The sequence below is a fragment of the Kogia breviceps genome, chromosome 7 (genome assembly GCF_026419965.1).
Source record: "Kogia breviceps isolate mKogBre1 chromosome 7, mKogBre1 haplotype 1, whole genome shotgun sequence".
Classification (NCBI taxonomy): Eukaryota; Metazoa; Chordata; class Mammalia; order Artiodactyla; family Physeteridae; genus Kogia; species Kogia breviceps.
The window spans coordinates 79,029,549-79,045,562 of NC_081316.1; the positions used below are offsets into that span (position 1 = coordinate 79,029,549).

The 16,014-nt window shown below is 45.6% G+C and overlaps 1 protein-coding gene across 1 annotated transcript in view; it reads left to right on the forward strand.

Moving 5' to 3' along the window:
* Positions 1–10,063: 10,063 nt before the first annotated feature.
* The window catches only part of DCHS1 (dachsous cadherin-related 1), a 35,095-nt gene continuing 29,144 nt past the window's right edge, over positions 10,064–16,014 (forward strand). The window contains exon 1 of the mRNA XM_059068238.2: positions 10,064–10,271. The gene's annotated coding sequence lies outside the window, so the exon portion shown is untranslated. The remainder of the gene's footprint in view (positions 10,272–16,014) is intronic.

Consider the following 16,014-nt stretch of genomic DNA (forward strand, 5'->3'; position numbering starts at 1 on the left):
ACAAATAATGATAGAACCAGCTATCCACATGTAAAAAATTAAGGTTGGACCACTACCTCACACCACATACAAAAATTAATTCAAATGGATCATAGACCTAAATGTAAGAGCTAAAACTATAAAACTGTTAAAAAATAGCAGTAAATCTTGTCCTTGGATTATATGATGATTTCTTAGATAGAATGCCAAAAACACAAGCAACAAAAGGAAAATGAGAGGGAGAAGGGGCAACATAGGGGTGGGGATAAAAAGGGTTATTTAATGTGATTATATGAAATCGTGTGTGAAACTTGAAAATTTAAAGTGCTACAGAATTTAAAGAAACATTCAATTTTTAAAAGTTTTTTAAAAAAGAAAATAAGATAATTATTTAAGGAACAGAATATCCAAGAACTGTAGGACAATAACAACTGTGGAACAATAACAAAATGTATGTAATGGGAATACCAGAGGAGAAGAAAGAGAGCGAGAAACAGAAGAAACATTTGAAGTAGTAATCACTGAGAATTTTCTGAAATTAATGACAGACACCAAACCACAGATCCAGAAAGCTCAGAAGACATCAAAATAGACACTGAGAAAATCTACACCTAGGTGTACAAAACTGCAGAATATTTAAACTACAGATAATATTCAAACCACAGAAAATCAAAGACATAGAAAATCTTGAAAGAAGCCAGAGAAGAAGTTATACAATGGCCAATAAGCATACAAAGAGAGGCTGAACATCATTAGTCATTAGAGAAATGCAAATCAAAACCACAATGAGATACCACTTCATACCCTCTAAGATGATTATAATAAAAAAGATAAACAATAACAAGTGTTGGCAAGGATGTAGAGAAATTGGAACTCTCATACACTCCTGGTAGAAAAGTAAAATGGTGAAGTTGCTGTAGGAAGGTTTGGCCACATTTCCTCAAATATTTCCTCAAAATGGTGAACATAGTTTATAATACATAGTTACAATGTGTATCATACCAGCAATTCCACTCCTAGGTATATACCCAAGGATATTGAAAAAGTACGCCTACACAAAAACTTGTATGCAAATGTTCACAGCAGCATTATTCCTAATAGCCAAAAAGGGCAAAAAATCTAAATGTCCATCAACTGATGAGTGAATAAACAGAATGTGATATATCCATAGAATGGAATATTATTCTGCCATAAAATGAATGAAATACTGATGTATTCTACAACATAGATGAACTTCAAAAATAGGATAAGTGAAAGAAGCCAGACGCAAAAGGCTACCTATTGTATGATTCCATTTATATGAAATACCCAAAATAAACAAATCCACAGAAACAGAAAACAGATTATTAGTTGTCAGGGGCTGAAGGGAGAAGGAAATGGGGAGTAACTGCTAGTGAGTATGGGGTTTCTTTTGGAACAATGAAAACATTCTGGAATTTGATTGTGGTTGATGGATATACAACTGTGAATATACTAAAAACCACTGTGAACTATACAGTTTAAAAGGATGAACTTTATGGTATATAAATTGTATCTCAATAAAATTGTTACTTAAACAAACAAAAAATAAAATCAAAGTAAAAACTTTATTTAGAAGTAGTAGCAACTACATAATCAAGGATAAGAATAAGCAGAGATTCTCCTAAAGTACAGTCATCCTATTGTGACATGAATGGGACTGGCAGAAATTCTACAAATGTTTCTTCGATGTCACTATGGCAGGAGGCCCATTCATCAATGGTCATCATGAGATCTTAGAACAATTATCTTGAACTAATGAACTCATATAATTAATTTTATCACTTACTGTAGTAACTATTAATTCCATTTACCAACCAGTATGGAAATACAGTATGGCCATATTTCAGCCCATATCTATATACCTATTAAAATTATAAGTGCACAAAAAAAGTGTTTTTAAAAAGGAAAATTATTAGATTGAAAATGTTTTGAAAGAGAGAAACCCCCCCCGCAAGATTGTTTATATTTGACATTTGAGTCATTGCACAACACTTGTAGAACAAAATATACAAGAACTTCTCATTCTCAAAAGTTTAGATTCAAAGTAAGGAAAATTTTAGATTACACTGAACTTTGGCCAGCCATGGCAAAATGACTTCAGTGAAACAGCAAATAAATTGAAACTAAAACTGAGCTAAACTACAGTTCAAATGAGTCAACTGATAATTTGTAGAAATGTTCAAAAGTAGTTAAAATCCATACAAGCATGCAATTGTTGTAAACTTTACACATAATTAAAAGAAACAAAATTTTGGTAAATTGAGAAAATTGGTGAATTTCAGCAAATTGATCATTCTGTGAACTGAAATTCAGAGAACTGGCTCTCCTTACTTCCTATCCGAGAGGATAGGAGTCCTTCCTCTTCTCCACATTTAATCCCTCCACCTGTGTTCTAGATTACAACTGGTTCTGCCTTCTCTGGCTCCTGCCCTGTAGGAGAGAATCGAGAGTCTTCTTTTTTCTTTTCTAGAGTCTCTGCAAGGAATTGAAATCCTTCAGAGCCTGGAAAACATACTTGGTCTTGGAAGATCCCAACTCAAACAGTGCTGGACTCTGGCCATTTTTTTAAGACTCGTGCTCACTTCTCCAGGGCTGGGCTCTACTGAAGAGTGCTAATGACTGTGGTCTCTCATGAGCAATTGAACGGGGGCTCAGACTCAGAGCAGTCTGCAACCAAGCAATGATGCTGCCTGGTGCCTCCTCCCGCACTAAGAAGGAACAATCGGATGACAGAGCCAGTGAGAATTGTTAGCCTCCCATCCTGTCATTCAGGATCATCATTTACAAGGCAGGCCTTTTGGGTCATCTTTCCTTTTCCATTCGATCTTCCCCACATTCATCTGTCCTTCCTTGCCCCTGGTTAATTTGTCCTTCCACTGCTTCCCAGAGTTTAGCCCTTTCCATCGTGGACTCTCCTCCCAATCTTTCCTGTTCTGAAACCCCTAAATTCTCAGCCCAGTTGTACACCCCTGAGTCTCCACTTCCTCTAAGAGAGTTGGCTTTGTTTAAGTACATCATTTCTTCACATTCTTCCACAAGTCTAGGGAGGAGAGAGAAGTTGTCTCCATTCTTGGGGCTCCCTAAGGCCCAAACACACATAAGTACTTTTCCACACCTCCCCCAGTCTTTGAGAATCATACCATCTTGTTATGCAAGCCTCTTCCCTTCTCAGTGTTGTCATGAAATGACCTTTCTTTTTCATCAAAGACTTTAGTATAGCTGTGCCTGTACTCTTTGTTCTCTCACCAGCATCCTCAACTCCATCGTCCTTTAAGCCTGTAAGGCCACCAGCCATCATTCCTCTTAACAGTGTCTCCATTCCGTTAACACTTTCCTCAATATCACTAACATACTGCCTCCCTCAAGCCCCATTTTTCGCAAACTCCAACTCCTCTCCAGAAAGAATAGGATCACCAGGTATGATGGCCTCAAATTCCCACCCTGTCCACCCTCCTTCTGCACTGCCATCATACCCTCATGCATGCGCTTATCTGCATCCTCACCCATCTTCCCTTTCAGTCTTGAAAGAGGAGGTACCTCTCTAGGTTAAAAACCAATTCCTTCCTGTAGCCATGGTTAATTCCTCAGACCCTCCTCTCTCCTCTGGGACCTTGCTCCACTAGCCATTGCCTGTCCATCAGCTCTTTACCTGCAGTGTTAAACGAGGTCCCACTGCTTACTTCCCAGCAACTGTTCCTCAATCCTTCCCTTCCCCACTCCTCCTCTCAGCCTCCTGTTACCTATCCTTTCTCTCTTTCTTTGCTGTACTCACCGAGTAGTAGTTCTTCAGCCTCCTGTCTCACTAGTATCCTTTCTTTATTCTGGAAAGAATATATTCTTTCTTATATTCAGCATAAATGAATATTATTTATTCATTTGTCCATCAACGGACACTTAGGTTGTTTCCATGTCTTGGCTTTTGTGAATAACGCTGCAATGGACATGAGGTGCAGATATCTCTTTGAGATAGTGATTTCATTTCCTTTGGATATACCCAGAAGTAGAATTGCTGGATCATATGGTAGTTCTATTTTAAAATTTCTTGAGGAACCTCCATAATGTTTGCCATAGAAGCTGTACCAGTTTACATCACCACCAGCTGTGTCCAAGGGTTCACTGTTTCTCCACATCCTTGCCAGCATTTTTGATGTCTTGTTTTTTGATAACAGCAATCCTAACAGGTATAAGGTGATATCTCATTGTGGTTTTGATTTGCATTTTCGTGATGATTAGTGATGTTGAACAACTTTTCATGTGCCTATTGGACATTTGTATATTTTCTTTGGAAAAAGATCTATTAAGATCCCTTTCCTATTTTTAAATTGGGTTATTTGGTTTTTTGCTCTTGAGTTGTATGAGTCCTTGTATATTTTGGATATTAACCCCTTAGCTTATACCTAGTTTGCAAATATTTTCTCCCCTTCCATAGGTTGCCTTTTCATTTTGTTGACGGTCTCCTTTGATATGCAGAAGATTCTCAGTTTGATGTGGCCCCACTTGTTAATTTTTGCTTTTGTTCCCTTTGCTTTTAGTGTCAAATCCAAAAAAGTAATTGCCAAGACCAATGTCAAGCAGCTTACCCCTATGTTGAAGTTCTCCTAGGAGTTTTATCGTTCCAGGTCCTAATGTTCAAATCCAATCCACTTTGAGTTGATTTTTGAGTATGGTGTCAGATAAGGGTCTGGTTTCATTCTTTCGCCCATGGATATCCAGTTTTCCCAGCACCATTTATTAAAGACACTATCCTCTCCCCATTGTGTATTCTTGGCACCTTTGTTGAAAATTAATTGACCACAGGGACTTGGTGGTCCAGTGGCTAAGGCTCTGCGCTCCCAATGCAGGGGACCGGGTTCTATCCCTGGTCAGGGAACTAGATCCCACATGCCGCAACTAAGAGTTCGCATGCCGCAACTAAAAAAAATTAAAAAAAAAAAAAAAATCCCGCATGCTGCAACGAAGATCCCGCAAGATCCTGCACGTGGCAATGAAGATGCCATGTGCCACAACTAAGACCTGATGCAGCCAAATAAATAAATATATATATATATATTTTAATATTAAAAAAAATATTGACCACATATGCTTGGGTTTATTTCTGGGTTCTTTATTCTGTTCCATTGATCTATGTGTCTACTTTTATGCAGATATCATACTGTTTTGATTACTATAGCTGTGTAATACCGTTTGAAATCAGGAAGTGTGATGCCTCCAGCTTTTTTCTTCTTCCTCTCTTGTCTTTGAATCATTAAGATCATCAGCCACATCCTAATTTCAGAGTCTAATGGAGACCTATCAGACCTCGTATTACCGTGGTATTTTTACTCTGTTGACGACTCTCATTCTAGTAGCTGTTTCCTTCCTTGGCTTGTATGATAACACATTGGACACTACTCTCTTGTTCAATTCTTACCTCATTGACTGCTCTTCCCAATCCCCTTCATGGCTCTTCTTTTGTTATCCACCCTTAATGCTGCCCAGGCCCTCCTTTCACTACATATTCTCTGGAGGTGACAACATCCATTCTCACGGTTCCACTTAACCACTATAGACTGACAGACTGATGTCTCCAAAATATCTATCCTCAGCTCACCCGAGTTCCAAATTTTATACTCAACCACATCCTAGACAACTTCATTTGGATATCTCACATACATCTTAAAGTCATCACGTACAAAACCAAATTCATTATGGTATGTCTCTCCTCTCAAACCTGCTCATCCTTTTCTTCCCAAACATCATGAGTAACATCACTAATGTACGGCCCAGGAAGATGGAAGTCATCTTACACTACACTCCTCCTGCACCACCACTCCTCACATCTAGCCAGCCACCAAGAATTGTAGTCTCTGCAACTTCTCTCATATCTTACTCCTCTTTTCTAATCCTACGACCACTAGCTTAGTTTAGATCCTCATTACAAGCTGGGCAATTGAAACTGACTCTTCTCTATTTTCCTTTGATCCTTAGTATTGAAGCCAAAATGATGCTGATGTCACATAACCTGACCATCTCCCTTATTAAATAAACCTTACGATGGCTCCTCAGAGCCTGGACTATATGCATGATAGGTAATATCCTCCATGGTTTGGCCCCATTTACCTTTCTTGTTTTCTCCTTTCGCACCAGCCCATATGCCTTACACTCCAGCCAAGTCAATGTACTCAGGAACCACCAACACTTACCACCTATACACCAGCCTCCACAGCCAAAGGCTATTTTCTTTCATGCTCTTGTGGTTTTGAACATGGTGCTGTTTACTCTGCCTGAAAGTCCTTTCTCCAACTTCTCCCTCTGCTATGATTCTACTCATCTTTGAAGATCCAGTTCCAGCATCATCTTTGTGACACCATTTGCTGACATCCCAACCCTGGGCTACATTAAGAATCCTCTCTATGCCCACAATCCCATGCTTTCCTCTATCATTATACTACCCAGTGCCAATGTGCAGATCTGTCTTCACAGCTTACTGTGAGTACCTTAGTCATATCCTAACTATGTATCTTAAGTATAAAGCTGGCCACTTATATGTGTCTTCAGTAAATAGAAGGAAGTAAGAAAATTTAGGTTCTCCTATTTGAAAAACTCTCTGGCCCCCTAAAACACCTGTCCCCTCCCCCTGCTATAGATCTCTCTCCTTTCCTGTAGTCAAGCCTCTTTAAAGAACAGGCTTGGGCTTCCCTGGTGGCGCAGTGGTTGAGAATCCGCCTGCCAATGCAGGGGACACGGGTTCGTGCCCCGGTCCGGGAGGATCCCACGTGCCGCGGAGCGGCTGGGCCCGTGAGCCATGGCCGCTGAGCCTGCGCGTCCGGAGCCTGTGCTCCGCAACGGGAGAGGCCACAACAGTGAGGGGCCCGCGTACCGCAAAAAAAATAAAAAAAATAAAGAACAGGCTCTACTCCATGTCTTCAGTCCCCCGCCCTCCACCCTACCCAACTCCTTTACTGAGTGCTGACTAGTTTCCACCCCGACCTCTCCACCCACCCCATTGTCCCCAAGGTCACCAGGCGTCTCCCTCTGGCCAAATCCAATGGATGCCTATCAGTCCTTGCCTCCCTGGCCTCCTCTGTGTCAGTCAACCCTGATGAACACTGTCTGTCCCGTGGCTTCCCTTGGCCTTCCCTTGGCTTCATTGGCACTGCCTTCTCCCCTTCTTCTCCCTCTCTGGCTACTCCTTCTCACTCTCCTTTGATGGCTGTGCCTCCTCTCCTCAACCTTTAAGTGCTGGAGCTTCTTAGGGTTTGTCCTAGCCCCCTTCTCTTCCCAGTGTACATGCTGTTCCTGAGAAATCTTATTCACTCCCTTAGCTTCATTTACCATTTATCACATTTCCCATATAAGCCAATCCAAACCTAAGGTGATTCCTCATTTTCCCAATGAGAAAATCCAAAAAGCTTTTTGACCAACCTGAAACTGTATACCTTCAGGGATGAGGATGAAACAACCAAAAGTTTACTTCTATCAGTTAATGGACTTTATTATACATATATTTAAATTCACATATCATCATGAAGTATATTTATAAATAATATATTGATTTATAAATATTGCTTTCTTTCCATTGTCATAATTCCATAAACAATTTAATGCATACTTTTAACATGAATTCTCCAGAGCAGTGTCTTTCTCATTATTAGGGTCATTTTTTCAGCCATCTTACCTATTTTCCAGAGCAGATGATCTTCTCTTCAGTCTAAGTGGAGAATTTTGGAGAGGACACAGCACAATTTGAATCCATTTGTCATGCAGTCATTGGAAACTGTATCCCAAGTCACAGGTCCCCATTTACATCACTCTAGGGCAGCTGGTGTTTGGCATGCATCCTGTAAGAATATATTCATGACCTCTAAAAATCACTTAATGTCTTGCCTTTTAAAAATAACTTTTTAATTGTTAATTTTTTTTACTAAAGTATAATATTCATACAGAAAATGGCCCAAGTCATAAGTGTTTGGCTCCATGAATTGTCACAAAGTAAAACATCCATATAACATCACTCAGGTCAAGAAAGAGAATAGTTCCAGCAGTCTAGAAGCCCCTCCCAGTACTACAGTATTACTTTTAAAGGCACTTTTTATAAAGCATATTTAGAAACATTCAACACATGCAGTTGCGAGACTATTACCAGGAATAGCTATCAAAGCTATGACTTGATTCTGTGGGAGATGACCTATACAGGCGTCCAAAATAGCATTGTTGAGGACATTTCAGGTTAATGGGTCTTGCCCAAACAGTAAAAATAGTTAGCATTTATGGAGCACTTACTGTGTGCCAGGTACGAAGTACTTTATATATATTAAATAATTTAACCCTTAGCCCCACTTTATAGATGAGAAAACTGAGGCAGAGACAGGTTAAGTAACTTTTTTAAAGCCACACAGCTTGTAAATGGCAGGGTCTGGACCCCAAGCCAGGCAGTCTGGCCCCAGAGTCCACAAGCTTAGTCACCATACCATACTGCTCTATCCAGTGGTTTGTTGTTCAAAATAAAGTAAATGAGAGCAAACCCTGTAATATGAGAGACTTTGTAAGGACTCAAATATAAGGTTACTCCCTCTTTCCTTGGGATGATTTTAGAAAAACAAAACAGCAAAACCCTCACCCTATATTCAAGCTTATACGGTATTTGCAGATGACTCCCAAATATTTATGTCCATCCCAGACCACTCTTCTAAGCTGCAGACCTACCTACCCGACAGGCACTTCAAAGTTAGCAGCCCAAATCGAAAGTCATCATCTTTCTAAATCAGCCTCCTGCAAGCAACTCCTGCCCCTTTTATCCAACACAGTGAATGTCACCACCATCCACCCAGCTGCCCAAGCCAGAAACCTGGATGTTATCAAGGATTCCAGCCTCTTCTTCACTCCTCTATTTCAAAATCACACTCCCTTCTGCTTTAACTGAAAGTGTGTTCTCTCACCCAAGAAGTTCCTGATTTCTTTGTACCATTTGCACATGTCTCAAGTCAGAATACCTTTGGACTTACAGCCTATACTCAGTCACAGGAAGGACAGAAGAGGAGGGATCAAAACTCTTCCAGTTCTTTAATACTGTCTGCCTCCATCTGATTTACTTCTTTCCATTTTCTCTGCCAGTTGGCCCCTCAAGCCCCTTCCCACCTCCTTCCCTAGTTTCCATCTCGCTTTCCTTTTCTGAGGAGTATACCCTGAGTGAGACCACCATCTCTAAATCTCCTCGTTCCAATACTCTCCATCTGGAGCCTCAACTTTGGGATGAAAGAGGAAGTGAGGGAAGGAGAACTAATAAAGAGCATGGGTTGAACAGAAGTGACCAGGAGCACAGAATGGAGAGATTAATGTGGAAGAAGAGGATGAGGAAAGAGGGATGACAGAAAGAAACTGGGAGGGAAAGCCATGTGGGGAAGAGACAGGGAGAAAGGGACAGGAAGAAGGGGTTGGGGGAAAAGAGGTGAAGAGAAGAGGTGGGGAGACAGGGAAAGGAGAAGGGCAGGCAAAGGACATGGGGAGAACTGGTGTGGAGAAGAGGCTGAGGAGAAAGGATCGAGAAGGGATGGGGACAAGGGGCTGGAGAGGAAAGGATGGGAGATGGGGCGAGAAGAAGAGGGTAGGGAGAAGGGAGAGGAGAATGGAGAGAAAAGGCTTGGGAGGGAGAATAGGGCAGTGAGGGAGAAGAGGGGACGGTGGAGGAATGGGGGGTAGGAAAGAAGATGGAAGAGCAGGACGAGAAGGAGAAGGGGACGAGGAGAGAGGATGTAGAGAATGGGACGGAAGAAGGGGACAGGGCGCTTGGACCAAGAGAAGGGAAGAGAACGGGGGCGCGGGAACCGCACAGCGCTGGGGCCGGATCCGGCCGGGGACTGGGGCCGGGAAGTCTAGGGGCGGAGGGAGGACTGGCGGGCGCTGGGGGGGTAGCGGCGCGGAGCGCGGGTGGGGGCGGGGGCGGGGGCTCGCGGGCGGAGGGGCGGGGGCTCGGGTTACCGCGCCGAGGGCGGGGGAGGGGAGGGGAGGGGAGGGGGCGCGGGGCCGCGGCGGCGAATCTCGCTTCCTCCTCGGGGCGGCTGTGGAGGAGGCGGCGCCCCGGCGGCAGCGGCGGCGGCGGCGGACTGACCGATCGACGGGCGGGGGCTCGCGAACCGACGGCCGGTCGCCCGCCTGGAGCTGCTCGCTGGCCGGGAGACAGCAGTGGCGGACGATGAGCGGCCCCAGGCCCCGCGCAGGCGGGCGCTGCCCAGGGGGCTGACCGCGCCGGACGGCGCCCCAGGACCGGGCAAGGGAGCCCGCGCCGCGCGGAGGTCAGTGCCAGCGGCCGCCCGGCCCGTCCGGCCGCACCCGCCGGGCCGCCGGCCTCTCCTGGGCGGCGGTGGCGGCGACGGAGCCGGGGGCTTTGTTCTGAGCCGGAGACAATGGGGGAAGGGGGGCCTGGGCCTGCGGGACGAGGACGAGCGTGAACGTGAGCGTGGGGGCAGGGCCTGGGGGTCTTTGTGTGCGTGTGTCATCGAATTGGATGTGTGGCGGCGTGAGTGTGCCGGGGGTGTGGGCAGGGTGTGTGTGTGCTCCTCCGAATGTGAATGTGAGCGCGAGTGCATCGCCTAGTGTGAGTCAGTGCGTGTCACTGGGGAGTGTGTGTGTGTGTGTGTGTGTGTGTGTGTGTGTTTGGCCGTGTGTACGTGCGTGTCACTCCGAGGGTGTGTGGGTCAGAGTGAGTATGTGTCTGGTGAGCCAGTCCCTGTGAGGGAGTGTGTGTGTGTGTGTGTGTGTGTGTGTGTGTGCGCGCGCGCGTGTGTGTGTTGCCTGCCTCTGTGGGAGCCATGTGTCAGAATGTGGAGGATGGGTGTGTGACAGAGACAAACTGAGACAGAAACAAAGAAACTGAGGGGGGAGAAGTAAAGAGAAACAGAGGAGAGACAGGCGAAGCCCGAACTGGAGGTCTGTCACCCAGACTGGTGATGAGTTTGTTTCAGAATGCCTAGATGGGAATCCTGTGCAGGGGACGGAGGGAGGTCACTGCGGGCCTGGTCCCACGTGGAGGGGGTGGGGAAATGGAGGTCTAGAAGTACAATGAGCTCAGTGTGGCGTGGGCCGGGCTCACAGCCATGGGGTCATAGGCCAGAAAAATATTGTTGCTTATGTCAACTCCTCAAATACCCACAGGGGACACAGTTGCAGGCAGCACACATCCACAAGAGATGCCTTCACAGCCATCACACACCCCCCGGAAGCACTGTCAGAGCCAATACACATTTACAGAGGGTGCTCTCATACACCCACGACAGAAATGGTGCAGCCAACACATTCCCACAGGATCATTGTCAAGGCCACCACAAACCATGGGAGACACTGTTGCTGCCAGCACCTTTCTGGAGACACTGCCACAGCAATATACATCCAATGGTAACCCTGTCACAGCCAACCCATCATCTAGGTTATACTTCATCAGGACTGCCTGTACATAGCAGGTGTCTCAGAGACCTGACACTAACAGGAGGCTGTGTTGCAGTCACCCTTACCAACACCCGTTTGTATATCCCATAGGAAACACAGTTTTAGGTGTCTTGCACACACCACAGACTGAGCTGTCCCAACTGCTGAATAAACTCCCATTAACTTATGATACTCATACCATGGCTTCTTCTCACTCATAGACTTCCCAGGCTTACCCTCTAGTTCCCTGAAAACTTGGGGACCTAGATCAGTCTTCCCCTCACCCTATACACTGCCATGGTTCCAAGTGTCCCTCCAAGTGTAGCCTCACAGTTTCTTGAGCTCATTAGCTACTGTTACCTTCTCCCCTCCCCCAACCACTCTGTATAATTGGTCCATCTCTAAAATTCGAACTCCTACATTCCACTCTGCCCTCAGCCTCCAGTGTCCTTCCAGCTCCCGGATGCCCTTGGTCCCATTCCACTTACTCTTCAACCTCATAATGACTCCTTGCCCTTGACCTCTTTGCTTTGTCCTAATCTGCCCCTTTCTGGCTTTGTGCTCTCCTTCCAGTTTATATGCCCAGGACCATCACTTCACCCACTCCTTGGCCACTCTTTGTTCCGTTTTATTGTTGTCCTTGAGACCACCCATCCCACAAAGTCTCAGCCCCAGCTGGAATGATTTCTCAACCACACCACGTTATGCTTCTATAAATTCATGCTTCTATAAATTGCACCCTCAACTGGGCCCTCCATAAATAAATAGATGAAATTTTTTCTATTTTTTCACATCCCTTTACCTTACATCCCTCATTGTTTTCAGCAGATTAATTAGTCAACTCGCTGGATCATTTATTCTGCAAACACCTATTAAGCACCTACTCTGTGCCAGGCAGCGTGGTAGGTGCTGGCATTACAAGAGTGAACAAAATAGACATGGTCCTTGCCTGTATGGAGCTTACAGGCTATGGGGTGAGCGCTGTACCATGGCAGCACATAGCAGGGAAACCTGAGCCCTTGTAGGGAGACCAGAAGAGGCTTTTGGAAGGAAGTGACATTTAAGCTTAAGCTTGATAGATACATAGGGAGTCTACCAAGCAAAGGAGAGGTGGAGGTGAGGTGAAGTGCGTGGAAAATGTGCCAAGCCTAGGGAGCAGCAATGGAAAGACCACATGTAAGAAAGTATTGTATGTCCGAGGGAAAAAGTAATCCAGTGAGCCTGGCACTAGTAGCATTACGTGAGGGCAGGTCACAGAGTCTGGGAGAGGTAATGAAGGGTTAGTTAGGTCACACAGTTCTTGCAGGTCATATGAAAGCTTATGGAAGCCAAGAATAATTGAAAATCACCAACTCCTTTGAAGCTGTGGTGTGGTATGATCAGATCTGTCTTATAAATTACCACTCTGATAGCAGCGTGGTGACTGGAGTGAGGAGTCTGAAAAGAAAGGGATAGTTGGCTGTTGCAGGAACCCAGGAGGGGATAATGCTGGTTGGAACTGGAGGAGTGGCAGTAGAGGATGAGGAAGTAGATAGTTTCATGAATTCTTTAGGCAGTGGGGTCAGAAGGGCTCAGTGACAGAGGATGTGGAGGCTGAAGAAATGGAGAAAGGAAGAGTAGACATGACAGACACACCTGGTCTGTCGGCCACTCGGAAAATTGAGGCCATCCAGTTTGAATTCCCTCGGCTGTTGCAGATCCCACCCCCTTCCGCCTCACAAATTACTCTGAGTCTTATCCACGTGTCCAGTTTCTCCCTCTGTACCCATTCCTCCTGTGAGCACATGAAGAGCCTCCAGGCTCTCCTACCTTCTAGGTTATAATACCTCTCCAGGTATTAACCCTGTAATACCTGACAAGCTAAGACGCTCCCTCACTTTGCCTCACTACCACATTTTGTGGAAGGGTCTTCGGCACAGAGCTGCTCCCACCTCCTCACTTCCCATTTACTTCTGCTCCATCCAATGTAACTGCTCTCCCTAAGAGAACATGACCTCACCTGCCAAATTTAGGGTCTCTTTTCAAAAGTCCTCAACTGCTTGACCTCTTGGCAGGGTCCAACATTGTTGACTGTTTTTTTCTCTTTGAATCATTCTTACGCCTTTTGAGCCACTATTTTATTCTGTCAGTATTTAATGAGCTCACTGCTAGGTGGTGATGATACTGTAATAGAAGACACTATTCTATTCCTACCCTTGGCAAGGGAGACAGGCAAATAAACAGATAATACAGTAGGGTGGGATCTATGCATCTCTCTTTCAGAGCACCTCCTGGCTGTTCCTTCTCAGTCTGCTTTGGGGGCTCCTTTGGGTGGCCCCTACATGTTACTGTTTATTAGGGTTCTGGCTTGGACCTTCTTATTGTCTCACTGTATACACCCCTCTTGGTCATCTGTCTCATTCATTTCCAGGCCTTTAATTATCATCTGTATAAGCTGATTACTCCCAAATATCTATCTCTTCCAGATCTCTCTTCTGACCCCCAGACCTGCAGGTCTGCTTCCTACCTGATCTTTACTATAGTGTCCATAAGCCCCTTAACATGTCCAGACCTGATCTCATCATTCCTTCCTCCCCCAAACCACCATCCCCACTCAGTTATCAAGCTACAAACCCAGAAATTAACCGTAGCCACTCCCTTCTCCACATGTCCCATAACCCAGAGAGTCATTGGGACCTGTTGGTTCTAATTCCTTTCCAGCTGTCTCTGTCTCTGATATCCCATCCCCTTTTATCCATGGCCTCAGCTACTGCCTTCACCATCTTTTCACATGAATTACTTCTAGAGCCTCCTAACTTGTCTCCCTAGACGTCTACGCTTCCCTCTTCCAATCCAGTCTTCTCACTGCAGCAAGAGGGATCTCCCTAAAGTGCAAATCCAGCCACAGCATTCCCTGCTCAGCATTCTTTAGTATCCTACCACTGCCTTGGGTGAGATCTCTACTCTAAGGAGGCTTAGGAGGTCTGTTATGACCTGACTCCCCCACCCTCTCCCATTTCCATAGCTCCCTCACATTGCAAGTTCCAGCCATGCTGAATTCCTTGTAGTTCCCCAAAGACACTGCATTCTTCCATGCTCTGGCCCTTTGCACATACTGCCTGAAAAGCCTTTTACTCCCTTTGTCTCCTGGCTAACCCCTTCCCATCCTCAGCTCTAGTCTCAAACCCTGTCTCTCCTGACCACCAGGCAAGCTTGGGACCCTCTTGTCTCACTGTTGTCATTACCTCTTCCCTTTCTGTCTCTCTGTCTGGGCTGGGATATCCTTAATGATAAGGTTGTATATTATTCATCTTCATGTCCCCAGACTCCTCTACAGATGCTTGGCAATGAACAGATGAATGAATGAATGAGGCACCTCACAGCACCTCCCTCACCCTCATTCACTCTTCAGAAGACTGACCCCTGGTCTCAGCTGCCCACACAGTAGACATTTTCACACACGCCCACTTACCCACTAGAGACATTTCCACTCCCCTCCCCCACAAGTTGTCCTTCCTCACCCTACTGTCTCTCCTCTTCTCTCTCTTTCACCTGGACTTCTCTTTTCCTGGATCCTCTTCCTCTCCCCTATTGTACTTTATTTCCCTTTCATTCAGCTAGCAAATATTTAACAAACACCAGAAATTTGCAGATCCAAATCTACTGGGCCACAGGCCTACTGGGGTTCTTGGAGGGAGTGGAAGACGAGGAAGCTGTGACATACCATCAGGCCACAGGACTACAGTGCCTCCTCATCTGCTCTACTCCACCAGGCCCCCTTCCCTGGAGGTGCCACGGGCTGCTCCTTCCTCTAACACCCACTCACATACACTACTCTGAGCCCTCCTACTCCTGGCACCCAGGCCCCTGCTCCTCCCTGTATCAGGTTCCCAGATACTTGTGCCCTCTTTTTCCTCTTCCTTTTGCCTGTCAGTGGTGACAGAAGCAAGACTGGACTCTCTGATGCCCCGGTACCTGCAAGCAAAAGCCCGTCCCATGGGTTCATGGTATTGGATCCCATCTTTTTCCTGGTTTCCTGCTGCCTGCCCCTTCCTTCAGCTCTGGTGTCAGTGTTTCCAGGTAATCCTCTGACTTCCGGGCATTTCAACCTCTGCCACTTAGGAGGGGCTTCTCAGTTCCTATGTCCCCTGGTGAGAGGGCACCTCCTTCCAGCAGTCCACCTAGAACCCCCAGGCCTGAGTCAGGATGCCCCTCTGTATTCGCTTAGCACAGTGGAGTGCCCTGTTGTTTATGTTTTGCTGTCTAAGCTGCTCCATGGAAGGAGCTGTTTCCTCTCAGAGCCTAGAACACATTCTCGTATGCTTGGTGAGGAAGGAGGAAAGGGAGGAAAGGAAGGGGGGCTACACCTCACACCTTCCAGCCTCACCATTCACCACCTGGATGACCTTAGCTTCTCTGAGCTTCCCTTTCCTCAGCTGAATATGGAGGTAACAGTAAGAGTTGTTCTGAGGATTGAGAAAGAAAACAACTATTAAGTGCTCAGCCCTTAACTTAGTTCATTTTACTTCCAAGATCTCAGTCCCTCTACTACTCTCTCCTTCTCCTTCACCTCTTGCTTCCCCAGACTCATTCTTCCCTCGACGTCTCCAGCTTCTCTGCTAGCTCCCGCCTCAC